Source organism: Lygodium microphyllum, chromosome 2, assembly GCF_053477565.2.
Source record: "Lygodium microphyllum isolate KBCC chromosome 2, Lygodium_microphyllum_v1.1.10, whole genome shotgun sequence".
Taxonomy (NCBI): domain Eukaryota; kingdom Viridiplantae; phylum Streptophyta; class Polypodiopsida; order Schizaeales; family Lygodiaceae; genus Lygodium; species Lygodium microphyllum.
The window spans coordinates 105,838,414-105,856,917 of NC_141136.1; positions in this window are offsets into that span (position 1 = coordinate 105,838,414).

The following is an 18,504-nucleotide window of genomic DNA, read 5'->3' on the forward strand; positions in this document are numbered from 1 at the left end:
TGCCAGAGTTACAATTTGGATGTACTTGATGTCTATGGATGCTATGTATGGATGCTACATGGCCTATATGCTCATGATGTCTTATTAATGCTTGATCTTGGATCTTCTAGTACTGGTGCTATCATATGCCCTTGTTGAGCTTCTTTGCTTGATATTTACGGCTTTTGTGCTAGTGGGAGTATCTTGATATGCTTGATAGACATTGAGCAAGCGGTTTATACTACTTGAGCATTCATATACTTGAATCTGGGATCTTTACTTGGATGTTGCATGGTTGATATGCGGTGGTCCTCACAGATGTACTTGGACTGATTTGGGATTTGCACTCCTGGAGCATACCCCTCTTTGTGTGAGGTCTTGCTAGTTTTGTGTACACTTTGCCCTATTACACATGGGGTGTGTTGGCTTACTGACGGATTCATTTGACATGCTTGGGTATTTTCTCGATGTCTGTATGATGACGCGCTTCCTCTGATCAAGTCGCTCTGGCTTGACTGACCAAAGACTAAGCCACTTTTAACCCGGATGTCAAGCCAACTCCTAAGAGTTGTTGCACTGAATAGGTGATATTGATAACTAATTTCTATGATTTGTACTAGCCTTCCTCAATAGTTACGACACTCGTTTGTAGTAGTCCAACTAATTTAATATCGAAAACCCAAAAAGTTTGCTTAATCTTGTTATTTAGAAAATTCTTTTTATAATGTTGATATAACTTAATACCTCATCAACACTTTTAATCTGCATAAAGTTAGACACATCATCTTTTATATTAATAATGTTCAAACAAACAGATAACATCAAATTAATTTTATTTTTCTCTAACCCTAAGAACTTTTCATAAAACAACCAAAACTATATTCTTAGGTTTTCTATAGAAGATCCTAATTTTTGGTTGAATTAAAAACGTGATTTTTATCAAAAAATAATGTAATGTTCATCCAAAATAACTATTTTTGATTTTTAAGATATAGTAATCAATTTCCAAAAATTTTAGAAAATTTCAAAAATACTTTTAAAAATACATAATTTATCAAAAAATATCACATCTCATAATTGTTTAACCAAATATTTCATAAAAATTTATCTATATCAATTTTAAGCCATTTAAAATATTTTTGAAAGTTTTTTATTTTTAAAATAAAATAAGACCTACATAAATTCTAAAAACTATTCAGAGTTGAAATTGAGATTCAAAGGTATTTTATAAAAATTTCAAACTAAAGAAATATTCATGTAAATTTATTTTTTTAAATGTTAAACAAGTTAAGGCACTTACGTAAAGTATGAGATTCGTAATTGCGTCTTTGGGAGCCGTGTCCTTTGTAGTCCAGCAAAGGGGAGTCTATCCAATCGTTTCCCAATGGTGAGCTCCTCATTTTCCCTCTCCCAAGAGATCAATTGGTCAATTGCATTGTTGCCATGGAAAAGCCACTTGTAACTCTTTTAAGACTTAATCTTGATTAAGTCCAAACATACGAGCTTAGCTTCCATGGTTTTATGTTGATGACTAAGAGAGAAGAGAAGAGAAAGGCTCCAAAATGGAGGTAGAAGGAGAAGACATGGTAATGGCTATGGAATAGGCATGGGCTTCAATTCTCTCTTCTTGTTCTCTCCAACTTCAATTGTTTCTTCAAATCCTCTTGATTGGATGGCTTGAATTGATGACACTTCCTTCAGGATGATAGTGTCCCCTTCTTGATGATGGTGCCCTTCTCTCTCTTTAGTTTGCTCTCTCTCCCTCTTTATAGGATGGTACCCCCCCTCTTTCTCATGACTCTTCAACTTCCACTAACTCCTCCCCTTCCTCTTCTCCAATTGGCTTTTGGACTTCCTCTCCCTTTCCTCTTCCTCTTCTAGTTATTCTTTTCCCATTCTCCCTCTCTTCATCTCCCACTATGATGTGCCCCCTAGGATGAGGGCGCCCTCTCCTTGATCATAAACTCTTCAAATCCACATGCAACATTTTTTTCTTTTAGTTATGGTTTTTTTAAAAAACTCATTTCTTAACCTTTAGAACCATAACACATAGAAGAACCCCCCCCCTTCTCTTTCAACTAGCATCCTCTCTTACATAATATTTTTTTTTGTTAGGCTAAAATGTTAGCTACTTTTCCACTTTCATTATACGACTAACCTCTCTTGCATTTTTGCCTATGAGGTTGCCATTATCAAAATGTTTCCCCTCCTTGCTCATATTAGCTCAAATACTCATGGTTCCACTAATAAAAAATAATCCCTTCTGATTAGATAAAACTATCGAATTCTATTTGGTATTTTTCCTAAGTCCACCCTCTAGCACAAAAATCCTTTGAACTAGGATTTTTCACTTGTCGGACTACAGAGACACGTCCTCCAAAGACGGAATTACGATCGCATCTGCATTAAATCAATGTGAAAATTTGGTAACAATGTGTCAATTGTATAGAATATTGCTAAAAAGTTTTGCAATGCTAGGCATTGTTTCTAGGTGTTGTCATTTCTCCCCCACTTAATTGCGAAGTGTCCTCACAAGCACATCTTCATCACGAACATTCAGCATCACGAACACTACTACGCAACTTCAAGAAAAAATATACTCTCCCGCACTTAATTGCGAAGCGTCTTCGCGAGCACAGCTACAAAATCTGCAAAACCACACATGGACAACTAGTAGACACTGCAAAGGTAGAAAAATACTGATTGTTGTCATAGTAAAACACAAACATTACAAACATGTCAAGGAAATTATGTAAAAACTAGTGCAAACTAACATTCCCCTTACTCACTCTGCCCACTAAAGTGCATAACAGAGCGTCATCCATTGCATAGAATATACCAACTAGGAAGCTGTCTAGAGCCGCCAAACAACAATAATCCCTCTAGGCAATAAATTGCCACACTACTATCCTACTAGAAATATTGTTTCTGAAATAGCGTCACTTGATAAGGTCCATGCCTATCAAAGAACCCAAACAAGGCAATCCAATACTACAATACCAAATAGGACTCCTATGGTTTAACTCCTAACCCTCCATGTTCTACTAGAACAACCAGTAAATGGTCCCTAACTCCAAACTTTCCTGATTTTTTTAAGAATAACTTTTCTTTGTTTTGTTTTTGGATTTTTTTTTAAAAAAGTCAAAAGAGTATATATATTTATTCTCCTTCCCAAAAGGTCCCACCCCAAAGAGATGCAAGGCATCGGACGCAGGGCACCCGTCAAGGAAATTCCTACAGCCTACTAGGACCTCAAAGGCGATGGTTATCTTCTTTTGGTTGTTTTTTTTTTTCAACCCTGCAGTCTCAGGGCGTTTTTTTTTTCCTTTTTTCTTTTGCTTTTTATTCTTTGTCTTTTTAGAAGAACACATAGATCAACTCTCCCGAACTTAATTTATTATTATTACTTTTGTTTTAAATCTCGTGACTTATAGGAATGACTAGAAGGCTAGGAATACATCACCAAATTGAACTTTCAAACATTTTAGCTCAATAGCGTCGCGCGAGGAATCTAATCTAGCACATAATATCAGTCACCTTGCCTAAGCAAATGACAAGCAAAGATACTCACCAGCTCAACATCTCTCTTCCACTCTACTCCTAGTCAAAATTTCGTAGAGAGAACCTTGTTATTCAGCTACCCCACATCGCTAAAAAGCGACAAAAAGTCCAGGGAAAACTCAATTGGATTCCTAATTAGACATCCATACAATGGAATTCACTATGTCATGCACACACATCACCCCCTTTTAAGCACTCCCTGGTACTAAGTCCCATCCCATGTGAGTGGACTCTCATATAGACTAATTTGTTTATGTATCTTTCAGTGTATTTATGTTTTAAATGTTTTATGTTCCTTCTGTAATTACTTAGGTTGTGAAATCTCTAAATTATTTCAATCAAGTTATAGAGATTGTTACTGTCCTTTATGTCAAATGAATGTAAATAGATAGATTAGATATGAAACAACCTGTTATGAATGTTGACGTGGCGGCTCCAAAATAATGCGAGAATAAACACGTAGTGGTTCACAAATTTGCAAAAATAATTAAACCTGCACAGAACGCAACCACTAACCACTAAACCATTAATAGGTTAGCTCAATAAAGAATGAAACTCCTTTAGAAACTGGCCACCTAGTCAAACTCCCGTGTAATAAGTTCCTAGCACTGAAGGAGTATCCCGATCGTGGTGCAACTAACTACCTAACCAGGTGAAGACTAACTAAGCTATGGTGCGCAAAAACCTAAAATATGAAGTTAACAACAAACCAAAAGTTTTTTAAAAGGATTATTTGGTACGTTTTTTTAATTTAAAAAATTCCTTCTTTTTAAATGTAGAATAAAGTAAAAATCAAAAGACTCTAAGAAAACAAAAGATCTAAACTAAAATCCTCAAACTCTCTAAGATCTTCTAGTGCAAACAATAACCCTAACCCAAAATCATCCACGCTATCTAAGTCAAACCTAGCAACTAAATTATCAACTACAGGATGCTCATGAATAACCTCTAGCATAGGCACATCAGAGGTCACAGATCCGCTATCAGGTGCATCACTAAGAACCTCCATCACATCATGGAGCGGAGCCGAAGCTGCGTCATCATAGTAGGGCATAGGTGCCACTAGTAAAGCATCTAAAGAATGTCCCTCGGTCGCATCCATATACCAACGGATATAATCCCAACATGTACATGGAACTCTAGTCTGCAAATCATGGTAAGATGGAGTAAGGCGGTAGACAGTGGAACGATATCTCGCAAATTCTACCTGCTCTCTATCTACCCTAGACTGACCAGCACCACGCTCAGCAGAAAAAACACTAGTATAATCATGATGTTGGTAGGTATAACCAATCATATCCTACATGGCAGTGGTACCATAGCGTCGAAAGTATGTGCGACACTGCCAACACAGGAGCTGTGCATGCACAAATAAATGCCGTTGACAAGACCTACAACCAAATGGTGGACGGTACTGTAAACAAAAAATAATGACAAAAGAAGAACCACAACAGGCCTCTCCCCTCGGTGCATACAAAAACATGTCATGCGTCTGAAAACGCGTAATACTATACGGCCCAACATAAATAGGATCAGAACTATCAGCATCAAGACGAGGGTAAAGCGCATCCATCCACAAAAAAGCCATACCTGTATCCAATTTAAAAACCCCCACAAGAAAGAAAAGAAATCCAAAGGTAGATTAGTCAAAATATTATTTTAACCACTAACCTAACTATACCTAGCTATCCTAAGTCACAAAATGTTTAAGGCGCAAGCCATTGACTCTAAATATCTCAGTTTCAGCATTAATATCCTGCACATCAAGAGAACCATTATCATAAACCTGAACAACCTTAAAAGGTCCTAACCAACGAATTTTAAGCTTCCTAGGAAACTTATAATAACGACTATCATAAAGTAAAACTAAATCATCTTCTTTAAACTCCCGCACTTTAATATTCTGGTCATGCCATGCTTTACGACGTTTTTGCATTGCTTCTAAACTTTGTAAAGCTAATAATCTCTCTTCATCCAACTTTACCAATTGTAAAACCCGTTGTTTCAAAGATTCAACCTCACCTAGTCGTAATGATAGAGCTATTCGTAAAGTGGGCAACTCTTGCTCAATAGGGAATATAACATTGGTTCCATAAACTAAATTGAAGGGTGTATTTTGCATTGTCACCTTATAAGTAGTTCTATAGGCCCATAATGCTTCATATAAACGTTCATCCCAATCTTGCCTGTGAGAAGCAACCGTTTTGGTTAAAATCCCACAAATAATGCGATTGGTTACTTCAACCTGACCGTTAGCTCTGGGATAATAAGGCATTGATTTGCGATGCTTAATTTTGTAAATTTCCATTAGCTCGCTGATAAGACCATTCAAGAAATGGGAACCTCGGTCGCTTACTAATTCTAGTGGGTAACCAAAACGTGTAATAATATTCTCATACATAAACTTAGCTACATCAATGGCTTTATCTGTCTTCAGCGCTTTCGCTTCCACCCACTTTGTAATATAGTCAGTACAGACCAAAATATAACGATTTGATCGATATCTCATAGGCGAATCAATTGGGCCCACAAAATCAATTCCCCACTTCTCAAAAGGTGCTAAGGCTAATATGGGTATCAAAGGCGTTGCAAAACTTTTGGAAGGACGACCAGTCCTTTGACATACATCACATTTTTGGCAATAATAATAAGCATCTTTAAATAGGGTAGGCCACCAATAACCAGCTAATAGAACTTTCCTTGCAGTCAATTCACCGGCAAAATGGCCACCACACGGCTCATCATGCAATGCCTTAAGAACCATTGGAACTTCATCTTCCCTTACACATCGTCGATAGATACCCTCGCATGGAAAACTTTTATAAAGGTAACCCCCTAATAATCCATAGGAGCGTGCCTGCATTAATATCTGATGTTTTCGACGCTTATCAGTACCAGGTGGATAACGAGCAGTACTAAGAAAATTTGCAATATCAGCATACTATGGAACTTGTGTCTCCACAGTAAAAAGTGATGCATCCGGCAAATCATCTTCTACACCTTCCTCCTTGTCTGATGTTAATAATCGTGAAAGATGATCTGCTAAGACATGAGCTCTACCAGGACGAGTAACTATTTGAAAATCAAATTCTTGGAATAACAACATCCAACGAATCACACATCCTGAAAGTTTTGCCTTATTAAGCAAGTACTTTAACGCCTCATGATCAACATATATGGTAAATTTATTCCCTAATAAATAATGACGAAATTTCTCCACCGCAAATACCATTGATAGGCATTCTTTCTCAATGGTAGTATAATTTCTTTCCGCATCACTTAGGTTACGGCTTGCGTAATAAATTGGATGATCCACCTTATTGTCATCTGCTTGACATAAAACTGCTCCCACAGCATACATAGATGCATCGGCATGAATATGGAATTCTTTTGTCCAATCCGGGGGTGCCAATACTGGTCCTTCTATTAACTTCTACTTAAGAAATTCAAATGCTTTATTGCAAGCATCATCCCAATTAAAAGGAGTATCCTTCCGCAGCAAATTTGTTAAAGGTGAGGCCACCTTTGCAAAATCAGAAATGAATCGTCGATAATAATTTAGATGTCCTAAAAAACCTCGAAGTTGTTTAAGAGTTGTTGGTGGAGGAAGTGCAGAAATCTTGGCAATTTTAGCTGGGCCCATAGTAATGCCTTCTTTAGAAACGATATGCCCCAACAATGTTCCTTTTGGAACTCCAAAAACACATTTATCAGGATTTAACGATATTCCTACTTCATCACTACGTTCAAATACTTGCACCAATTGATCAGGCATTTCTTTTGCTGTTCCATAGACACAAAAGTCATCTAGGAAAACTTCCATCCACTGTCGAAGAAAATCTTGATAAGCTGCAATCATAACTCTTTGAAACGTTGCAGGTGCATTACATAAGCCAAAAGACATTACTTTATAAGCGAATGTACCCCATTCAGTAGTGAAAGTAGTTTTGGATTGATCTTCAGGATGAATTAACACCTGGTTGTAACCACTAAACCCATCCATGAAAGAATATAGCTCATGGCCTGCAACCTTATCAAGTACTTGGTTTGTAAATGGCAAAGGAAAATGATCTTTCCTTGTCTTACTATTAAGCTTCCTATAATCAACACAAATGCGGATTTTCTTGCTATTTTTCTTGGGTACTACCACAATTGGAGATACCCATTCACTATATGCAACAGGATATATAAATCCTGCATCAAGAAGCTTAGTAATCTCAACTTTAACCAATTCTGCATACACAGGATTTGTTCGTCGTTGGCATTGACATACAGGTTTTGTGCCTGGTTCTAGATCAATATAATGTTGACAAAGTTCAGCTTTAATACCTTTAAGGTCCGTATAAGACCAAGCAAATTCCCCAACATGTGCTCGTAATACTTCTTCAAACCTCTGTCGATCTTGGAATTTCAATTGAGCTCCTAGATTTAAATATTTCCCTTTTGCCATTCCTATTTTAACTACTTCCACTTCGGGCTCTTCAATAAACAAAGAGGCTATTTTCTGAGGCTTGACCGTAGGCACATCTTCCGATATTTCCACTGATACGCTTTTAAGCAGACTATGCCTTGTACTAGATTCTGGTTCTTCTTCCCTCGCATTCATAGAGTGTACCAAGGGTAAAGCCCTATAAGGGACAATAGCTAAATTTTCCTGAGTACCCTCAGTCATTTCTATCATATGGACATCCAATATATCAGGCAATAGCTTACCAGTATAACTTCCTTGTCTTTTACTCAAGCCATGCAAGATGGAATTCAAATTTCTATTATTCTTTATTGTGAACGTGGTATTTATAGAACCTATTATCTGAGAAACCTGCTCTTGATCACATGGAAATTGAGCATGTAATGTTCAACGATAACGTCGTAAAATTCCATTTTGCTTTTCCAAACACTCTTGGTCATTCAAATCCCAAGACCATTGAGTAGTACTAAGCTTAAGAATTAATGAGTGTAAATCCTCATCTTCCTCACCTTGAATCCGACACCCTAAATAGTGTATAGCTCGTTTTAGCTCTAGAAAATTCTTAGGTGCCAGAGGTTCAAACCATCGAAGCTCTGGTTCAACTCCATCCCCATAAACAGTAAAATCCATTACTCTTTCTTTGGGATGCGGTAAGACTATCTCACATATACTTGGCAGGTGAGCTTTGCTTGATTGCAATTGCCTTCTATGATATCTCCCTAGCTGCCCTTTAAAATAATGATACGGCTTTTGTCTACTGCTCATAGAGCGCTTAAGGGAATAATATAGCCAAGGAGCAGTAGTCGAGTTTTTCTCTTGCAATCCAATTCCAGAAATAGCCAGAGGTTTACTTCTTGTATAAAATTCATTTGTTTGCCCACATTCCATTGAGCATTTTCTAGGAATAGGCGATATTCGTTCCATTTGTTGTACATCATTTTTTAATTTAGATTCTTGCTCTTCTAAATACATCTCTAGAAGTGAAATTTCTTCTAGATACCGCCTCTCCCTAAATTGGAATTCTGACTTTTCTTTTTGTAACTCCGTAATTTTCTTCATTGCTTCATTCACAGCTATCACTGCTGCCTCACGTTCTATTTCCAAAGTCTCATTTAAATCATTGATTATCCTATCATAATTATCATGGCGTTCATTAAAAGTCTGCGCAATTCTATTTAAAGCTGGAGATGGGTCATCTCTATCATCATGTAATATTAGCTGTTGTAAAGGTTTGCAACCATTCCTTTTTCTTCTTTCTCTTTCTTTCTTTTCTAGCTGACGATAGTAAGATCTTTTAGCAACAACTGGAAGTTGTTCGAACCCAAAAGGCAGAATATCTAACTCATAAGGAAATGTTGTAACTAAATGCTCCTCAGGTTCGTCATGATCATTCTCAATAGTATTGACTTCCTCCATAGAGGAGCTTACTGAAACTTCATCTAAGTCTGATGTTCTTGCCTCATTCTCCCCCTCCTCTTCTAAGTCATTAGGGAAAAAGATTTCCGATCTGTTATATGCAAAAAATGCATCTCCAAGGTCACCTTCTTCCTCATTTTTACCAAATCCGGGACATGCATCGAAAAATGAATCATTCAAATCATTGAATTCATGGATTACATCCACAGGATATTTATCCTCCTTTGTTGAAACCATTAAATAGTCTAGGATTGTATCTTCCGAGGTAGACAACCAGCGAGTAATATCACTATCAGAATCATTGTCTGATGAAAAATTAATAGCATGTTCACCAATACCCACTTGTTCTACTTTGCTAGGCTGATGCACAATATTAACCTCTAATTTTTTTGCTTTTGCTGGTCGTTGTGTTTTAAATAACCAAGCATAAGGCCCTTCGTTATCGGTCCTCTCTACTTCTGAATCATAGAATTCACTATTAGACTTTTCATCCATCTCACTAACTATTTCATCTCCTGACTCCCTCAAAAACCCTTTTGTGGTAACTTGAATCTTGACCCTATCACTTCGAGGACAAATCACAATTGAACCTTTATACCAATCCTGAGTGCACCTTGCTTGGTACAACCAAGGTCGACCCAGCAACACAGAATATGAAGAGATATTCGACAATGAGCGAACTACTAAGTAATTTACATGAAATTCTAGTCCAGCAATTACAAATTTCACGTTGCGAAGTAACCCCAAAGGAGTCACTTTCCTTTAATCAGCCATACGTAAAACTATATGAGTAGTTTCTAAATTCTTCAAACCTAATTCTTGCATCGTCTGGTCTAACTGTTGAACCACCATCCAATTGTACTTCACTCAGCAAATGTCCATTGATGGTAGTGTCTATAACTGGTGCTCCTGGATCCACAAATAAATCTACTATTTTTACTTCCTTAATCGTTCTCCTTTTGGATGCATTTGCAATTACTTTAGAAGCGTTAGTCTCAATCCTTTTCCTCCTATGTCGAACTAGCTTATGATAAAGCTGCCTTTGACATATAGGCGCTACTTCAAGCAGCTGCCTGAGATTAATTGTTAAGTTTATTTCCTCCAATGCTGCCCAAAGATCATAGGCCTTATTCACCATTTCCGCTTGCTCTTTACTCCCTTCTTTTGGAGGTACAAGTCTTTCAGGAAAAGGAGCCACCCCCAACTGAATCTTAGGATTTGCTAGAGGCACGGGCAATAACGGATAGTCTGAAGACTGCTGAGGAGAATCCGATTCAGGTAGCTCTATGTTAGGATCTATGTCCTTAGATTTATCCTTCACGGCTTCTTTTGATTGGGGGCTTCCTTCCTTTAGACCATGCTCCTTTTGTTGTTGCTTTTGTGCTCTAGTAACAACACCAATCATGGGGTCAGCCTTAAAGGTCACCCTACGTGGTATGAATTTAGACCTAAACCCAATCTCTTGCCTTGTTGTTTCTACTTCAACTAAATTTGCGGATGAGGTTGAGGGTTCATTAGAAACTTGTTTACCCCTATCATTATTTTTATTATCCTCTCGCTTAGGGCAATTCTCTTCATGATGCCCTTCACCGCTACACCTCCTACAAAGGCAAGTATAGTCCTGATTTTTCCATGCATTTGGACAATAAGTAGCTATATGACCTTCCTGTTGGCATTGATAACAAATTACTGGTCCTCCAGGCCTTTGTTGTCCACTCTGGCCCATTGGGTTATGAAAGTTACCATTGTTTCTCCTAAAAGGAGAATTTCTTCCTCGGTTTCCATCACTATTATAATTGTTTCGTGGCACTGGAGGTTTGTCTTGGGTAGGCAATCCACGGGGCCTGAAAGGTTGATTGGGTGGCCCGATCTCATAAGTAGTATTATTACGATCCATGTAATTGTAATTTGTTTGCATCGAACGATCTTGTTGTTGTTGTTGGCCGATCTTGTGCCAACAATTTGTTTCTAAATGACCTGTTTTTAGACAAAAAGTACAAAATGGAGGATGATCATGCATTAATTGCAAAGGCGTCGGACATTCAGTAGCCACATGGCCATAACCATGACACTTACCACACCAGATATTTGATCTAGGTGGGTTTAAGGCCGATCTGCTCGAAGGCTGTTGCGCATTAGAACCTCGTGCTGTTATTGAATACATTTCTTTCAAGGGTGCTTGTACTGCACCCATGATTTCCTCCTTAAACTTTCCCAAAGATTTTGCAATAATATCTGCTACTTTTGCTTCATCAAGAGGGGACTGAGGTTGAGGCATAGAGGGCATCCCTGTCTGCATCATATAGGCTGGAATTGAAGTGTACGGATTTAAAGGTACACTTGATACATTGGAATTTGCAGTTGTCGATGGATTTAAGGGAACGGTCACATAAGACACGTTCTTAGGTACCCCGCCTGAAGTGCTTGGATATTCCATCCGAGATTCTTTAAATAAATCCCTCCGTCGTTGTTGACTAAGCTGCACTTCTTCCCACCATCTGGCATGTGTTTTAGCATCTGCTAGTGTGGCTGGTCGTTGTAAACTAACATGTTGATGAACTTCAGGATTAAGCCCATCAATAAATTTACGCTTTTGCGTGGGATCGTTAGGAGCTGGATTCATCTTTCTTATAATTGTCTCCATACGCTCAATGTAATGTTCGACACTTTCAGCTGCCCCTTGGGATAAATAATCCAATTGCAGAGCCAATCTATCTTGAAAACCTTGTCGCCTAAATTTTTCGAGAAAAGCTCTTGATAAGGCAGCATAGGTTCCTTTATGTTGAGCATCCAGGTTCCCATACCTCCTCACTGCTTCATCTTTTAATGTTGCAGGGAAAATATGAAGCTTTTGGTCGTCGTCTATTATCTCGTTGGCGACACAGGTAACCTCAAATCTTTGCGAATGGGCATCGGGATCTTCGTCCCAGAGTCCCCCAAATTGCGTAAAGTCAGCTAATCTGACTGGGTTTCGAGCCATTGTTTCCTTAAATAGTGTTCCTAGTCCAAAATCTGAAATATTGTCAGACCACACGGGTCCCTTGGATTCTCTGAATAAGGATCTTAGTCCAAAGTCATATACGGCTCTTGAACTGCTCTCTTTGACGGGGAATACGAAACAAAGAACGTAATCCCAGATCTGTCACTCTATCTATCCACAAGGGTTCTTTTGGTGCATTAAATAAGTAATTTAACCCAAAAGTAGATTCTAACTTCGAACTAACTGTAGATTCATTACTCCCTATAGTGGCATTAGCTTCACTTTCCACGCTCTCACTTTGTGTACTCTTTACCTCAGTGGCACTATCAGTGCTTGAAACCACTCGATCCCACTGGAAGCTGCTTCACTTTCCTTTGATGGTGTTCTATCAAATGATATGTTAGGCTCTAAGGATTCTACGTTTGAATTAGACACAGTGTCTATCCCTAAGTTCAGTAATGCATTGACCCTCTCAAGCCTTTCTAATAACCAAGCCTCCTGTCGCGCCGCTCGTTCTCTAGCTCGCTGATCTCTAGCTTCGTTTTGCTGCCTCCGTCTCTCTTCTGAATTCCTCCACGATTACTAAACTAACTCTTACTGTCATACTCCAAAATTACGCACGGTTTATTTGAAGCTATAAAATTAGGTTTTCGCTTGTATGCGCACTTAGAAGATTCAATATAGTCGGTAACTCTAGGTCTATTTCTCCATAAGGCAACTTTTCTTCTTGCTTGGGGATTAAGCCTAAGATTTCAACAACCTCTCTAACGTCTTTTGTATCAAAAGTAATTTTTAAACCTCTAGACACACGTATCCAGGGCAGCACATCATCCCAGACCACTCTTCTAAAGGTTCGGTAAGAGCTGCGATAATACCAATCGAAGTGGTACGATACACTAATTGTATTTATCTCTACTGCGTCTATTAGCCTAAAATGTGTTGCTAGTAGAACTATGGTTTGTGCACAATCGTTGTAACCCCAACTCCAAGAGGATAATTACTCTACGTCCACAGTTAATTTAGGGCCAAAATATTCACCTCCCTCTACTAACTCTGTATCTCTCCTATAGCACTCTTCTTTGGCACTCCTGGGGCAAATTAGGAAAATAGTCCCTTAGAAAAGAGACTGTGTATTCACTCATAAATAACACCTAGGATTTAAATACCTTAGGAAAATTGATCACCCATTCGAGCACACTTGGCTCCCAGCAGACGCACCAAAAAATGACTGGCCAAAGACCAAGCCACTTTTAACCCAGATGTCAAGCCAACTCCTAAGAGTTGTTGCACTGAATAGGTGATATTGATAACTAATTTCTATGATTTGTACTAGCCTTCCTCAATAGTTACGACACTCGTTTGTAGTAGTCCAACTAATTTAATATCGAAAACTAAAAAAGTTTGCTTAATCTTGTTATTTAGAAAATTCTTTTTATAATGTTGATATAACTTAATACCTCGTCAACACTTTTAATCTGCATAAAGTTAGACACATCATCTTTTATATTAATAATGTTCAAACAAACAGATAACATCAAATTAATTTTATTTTTCTCTAACCCTAAGAACTTTTCATAAAACAACCAAAACTATATTCTTAGGTTTTCTATAGAAGATCCTAATTTTTGGTTGAATTAAAAACGTGATTTTTATCAAAAAATAATGTAATGTTCATCCAAAATAACTATTTTTGATTTTTAAGATATAGTAATCAATTTCCAAAAATTTTAGAAAATTTCAAAAATACTTTTAAAAATACATAATTTATCAAAAAATATCACATCTCATAATTGTTTAACCAAATATTTCATAAAAATTTATCTATATCAATTTTAAGCCATTTAAAATATTTTTGAAAGTTTTTTATTTTTAAAATAAAATAAGACCTACATAAATTCTAAAAACTATTCAGAGTTGAAATTGAGATTCAAAGGTATTTTATAAAAATTTCAAACTAAAGAAATATTCATGTAAATTTATTTTTTTAAATGTTAAACAAGTTAAGGCACTTACGTAAAGTATGAGATTCGTAATTGCGTCTTTGGGAGCCGTGTCCTTTGTAGTCCAGCAAAGGGGAGTCTATCCAATCGTTTCCCAATGGTGAGCTCCTCATTTTCCCTCTCCCAAGAGATCAATTGGTCAATTGCATTGTTGCCATGGAAAAGCCACTTGTAACTCTTTTAAGACTTAATCTTGATTAAGTCCAAACATACGAGCTTAGCTTCCATGGTTTTATGTTGATGACTAAGAGAGAAGAGAAGAGAAAGGCTCCAAAATGGAGGTAGAAGGAGAAGACATGGTAATGGCTATGGAATAGGCATGGGCTTCAATTCTCTCTTCTTGTTCTCTCCAACTTCAATTGTTTCTTCAAATCCTCTTGATTGGATGGCTTGAATTGATGGCACTTCCTTCAGGATGATAGTGTCCCCTTCTTGATGATGGTGCCCTTCTCTCTCTTTAGTTTTCTCTCTCTCCCTCTTTATAGGATGGTACCCCCCCCTCTTTCTCATGACTCTTCAACTTCCACTAACTCCTCCCCTTCCTCTTCTCCAATTGGCTTTTGGACTTCCTCTCCCTTTCCTCTTCCTCTTCTAGTTATTCTTTTCCCATTCTCCCTCTCTTCATCTCCCACTATGATGTGCCCCCTAGGATGAGGGCGCCCTCTCCTTGATCATAAACTCTTCAAATCCACATGCAACATTTTTTTCTTTTAGTTATGGTTTTTTAAAAAAACTCATTTCCTAACCTTTAGAACCATAACACATAGAAGAACACCCCCCCTTCTCTTTCAACTAGCATCCTCTCTTACATAATATTTTTTTTTGTTGGGCTAAAATGTTAGCTACTTTTCCACTTTCATTATACGACTAACCTCTCTTGCATTTTTGCCTATGAGGTTGCCATTATCAAAATGTTTCCCCTCCTTGCTCATATTAACTCAAATACTCATGGTTCCACTAATAAAAAATAATCCCTTCTGATTAGATAAAACTATCGAATTCTATTTGGTATTTTCCTAAGTCCACCCTCTAGCACAAAAATCCTTTGAACTAGGATTTTTCACTTGTCGGACTACAGAGACACGTCCTCCAAAGACGGAATTACGATCGCATCTGCATTAAATTAATGTGAAAATTTGGTAACAATGTGTCAATTGTATAGAATATTGCTAAAAAGTTTTGCAATGCTAGGCATTGTTTCTAGGTGTTGTCATGGCTCTGACGAAGCCGCCTCCTCATTTCTGTCTCTTTCTCTCACCAAGGTGCCTCCTCCATAATTGCACCCGGAGAGGAAGCGCTTGCTTGATGCTGGTTATGCTTTGACATTCACTGTTGACTTGGTACATTCATTTTACCTACACTTTGCTCTCATTGTACATGGCTGTAATTTATTACAGCAAGCAATTATGCATTGACCCACATAGAATTTTCATGCTGAATCATTTTGATTTTATATACTTTTAATGGTACTTGGTGGGCAATATCATTAGCTATTAGTTCGTGGTCATTTTGCCTTGGTTTTGGTGATATTTTGGTTGTTTCAAGCAGAAAACAGTAAGCAGTTTTGAACTGTCTGCGCATTTTGGACTATAGTATGGCATCTTCTTTCACTAAAAGTGCTATCTTTAACATCACTAAGCTTAATGGTATGAATTATGCCTATTGAAAGAGCCAAGTTTGGTAGGTATTGGTGCAGAAATCTCAGATCAAGCCATTAAGGATACATGGCGAGCATTCTGAAACTATGATTGATGATGAATGGGATGAGCTTGATGAGTTATGCAAGTCCACCCTCATCTTGTCTCTCATTGAACAAATTCATTACAATGTGGTTGAGGAAGCACAAAGTGCTTGGTAGCTTTAGGATAAAATTAAGAACCTCTATGACAAGAAAAGTCCAGCAAGTCAAATGTATTGGTTGAAGCAACTTATGGACCTATGCATGAAGGAGAATATGACGATGCTTGCTCATTTGAGTCAATTCCATGCTATTCTCAATAACTTGACTTTGCAGGGTATTACCTTTAATGATGAGGTTACTCCATTGTTTTTGCTTGGGAGTTCGAGTGAGTCATGGGATGTATTCCGTAGTGCCTTATATGCTACTACTACTATTTTGAACTTGCCTGATGTAGAGAGTGCTCTTCTGCAAGAAGAGATCAACCATAAGAACTTGGATGCCTCTCGTGTGTCACATGCTTTGACTGTTAGAGGCAAAGATGGCAATGGAAAGAATGATTGTGGGTATGGATGTGGCAGAGACTTGCAGAAGTTTAGGTCTAAGTCACGTGGTAAGTTGCGCAGCAAGTCTCGTGGGAGAAATGCTAATGTGACACATCATTATTTTAGCAAGAAGGGTCATATATGCCCACAGTGTCATGAATTGCATAATGAGAAGCGCAAAGAGAAGGGGAAAGACAAAGTACAAGAAAAGTCCTCTGATAGCAGCATTATGCTTGTGAAATCTAGTCTGAAAATCGAGGAGATAAATGTCATGCAGAATGATGACTTCGATGGAGAGTACATACGTATAGCTAGTTCTTGTGATGCTATGCCATTGATCGAGGTTCACTCTATGTATGTGTAGTGTTGGCTTTTGGATTGTGGTGCTTCATTTCATGTTACACCATGCTGTGGGTGGTTCCATTCCTACCGCACTTGCTATTGTTGGCATTGGGGATGTACGGATGTAGTTCTTTACTAATAGTACTTTTCTGTTACAGGATGTACATCATGTACTTGCGCTTACACGCAGTCTTATGTCTGCAAGGAAGCTTGATGATGCTAGGTTTCATGTTTCATTTGGGGATTCTGCTTGGAAGATCACTGATGGCAAACTTGTGCTTGCTCAAGGTGCCAAGAATGAAAGCCTCTATCCTCTTATAGTTGATGGGTCCTCCGTTGACCATGTTTTGTCAGTGAGTTCCATCCCAGATGTATCTCTTTGGCATGATTGTTTGGGCCATATGTGTTGAGATATCGAGCTCCACTCATGATATGCCAGGGTGACCGTTGTGCATTTATGTCACCGACGTGTCAGTTGTTGCAGATGCGGTTGGTACACCGCCCATAAATAATAGCTACATGATAGCTATCCTTATCTACTCTAGTTCGTGGCTTAGTTAGTATGCCACCTTAGTTAGTTGAGTTTGGTTTGAGACCCATATATAGGGTTCTTCTATTTCTTTGTATGAGAGTTCCTTTGGCTTATACAACTAAGAAGAGGAAAACTGTTTTCAGCCTCCACCCTTGTGTATATTCCCCCATTGTGCAAGCAAGAAAGCTACAAGTGAGACTCCTTCCTTCTCTTCCACAATCTTGACATGGTATCAGAGCCTTGTTCGTAGTAAGAAGCTCAAGAAAGCAAGCCAAGCTCGTGGTGTTCTGGTAAGAGGAGCAATGTTGCTTTCCTTTTTTTGTATTTTGGGAGCAAGTCTCTGCAGGTAGCACAGCCGGAAATTGCAAGAGTACATTGTCTCAGGTTGAGACGTCCTTCGCGGTGAAGCAAGAGGGCAGTATATGCTGCGGAAAGGGCTTTAGCCCTAGGTGACCCTGTTTTTTTTATTTGAGGCCATTTCGGGGTCTGTTTTGGAGGCGGAAGTTTTCTGCACGCACTCAGGAAAAGGCCCAGTTTTATGCTGTGCAGCCACTATTCTACAGGTCGGTGAAAAGTTACTGTAGAAATTGCATCGTATGCCTATGCGCAGAGACATTAGGAGTTACAGAATCATCCTTGTTGCCTATTGATGCAAAATCATCACTATGAAGTGACTGTGTGGTCAAATACCACTTTCACCAGTTTTGCAGATTTGCCCTTGTAAGGGTGAAGTTGTGTTCTTTGCAGTGACAAAAATTTTGCAGTGTTCTGTAATGGCGTCTGATTCTCTTTCACAGATTGTCACTGAAAAGCTTGACAAGAACAACTTCCAAGCATGGAAGTTTAGAATGACGAATTTCCTTATAGAAAAAGGATATTGGGAATTTGTTGTAGGAAATGAAAAAGAACCAGTTCTTCCTGATGTTTCCAATCAACAGCAAATGCAGACATTTAAAGCATGGCATGAGAGAGCTAGGAAAGTTATGTATTGGCTGTCTATCAG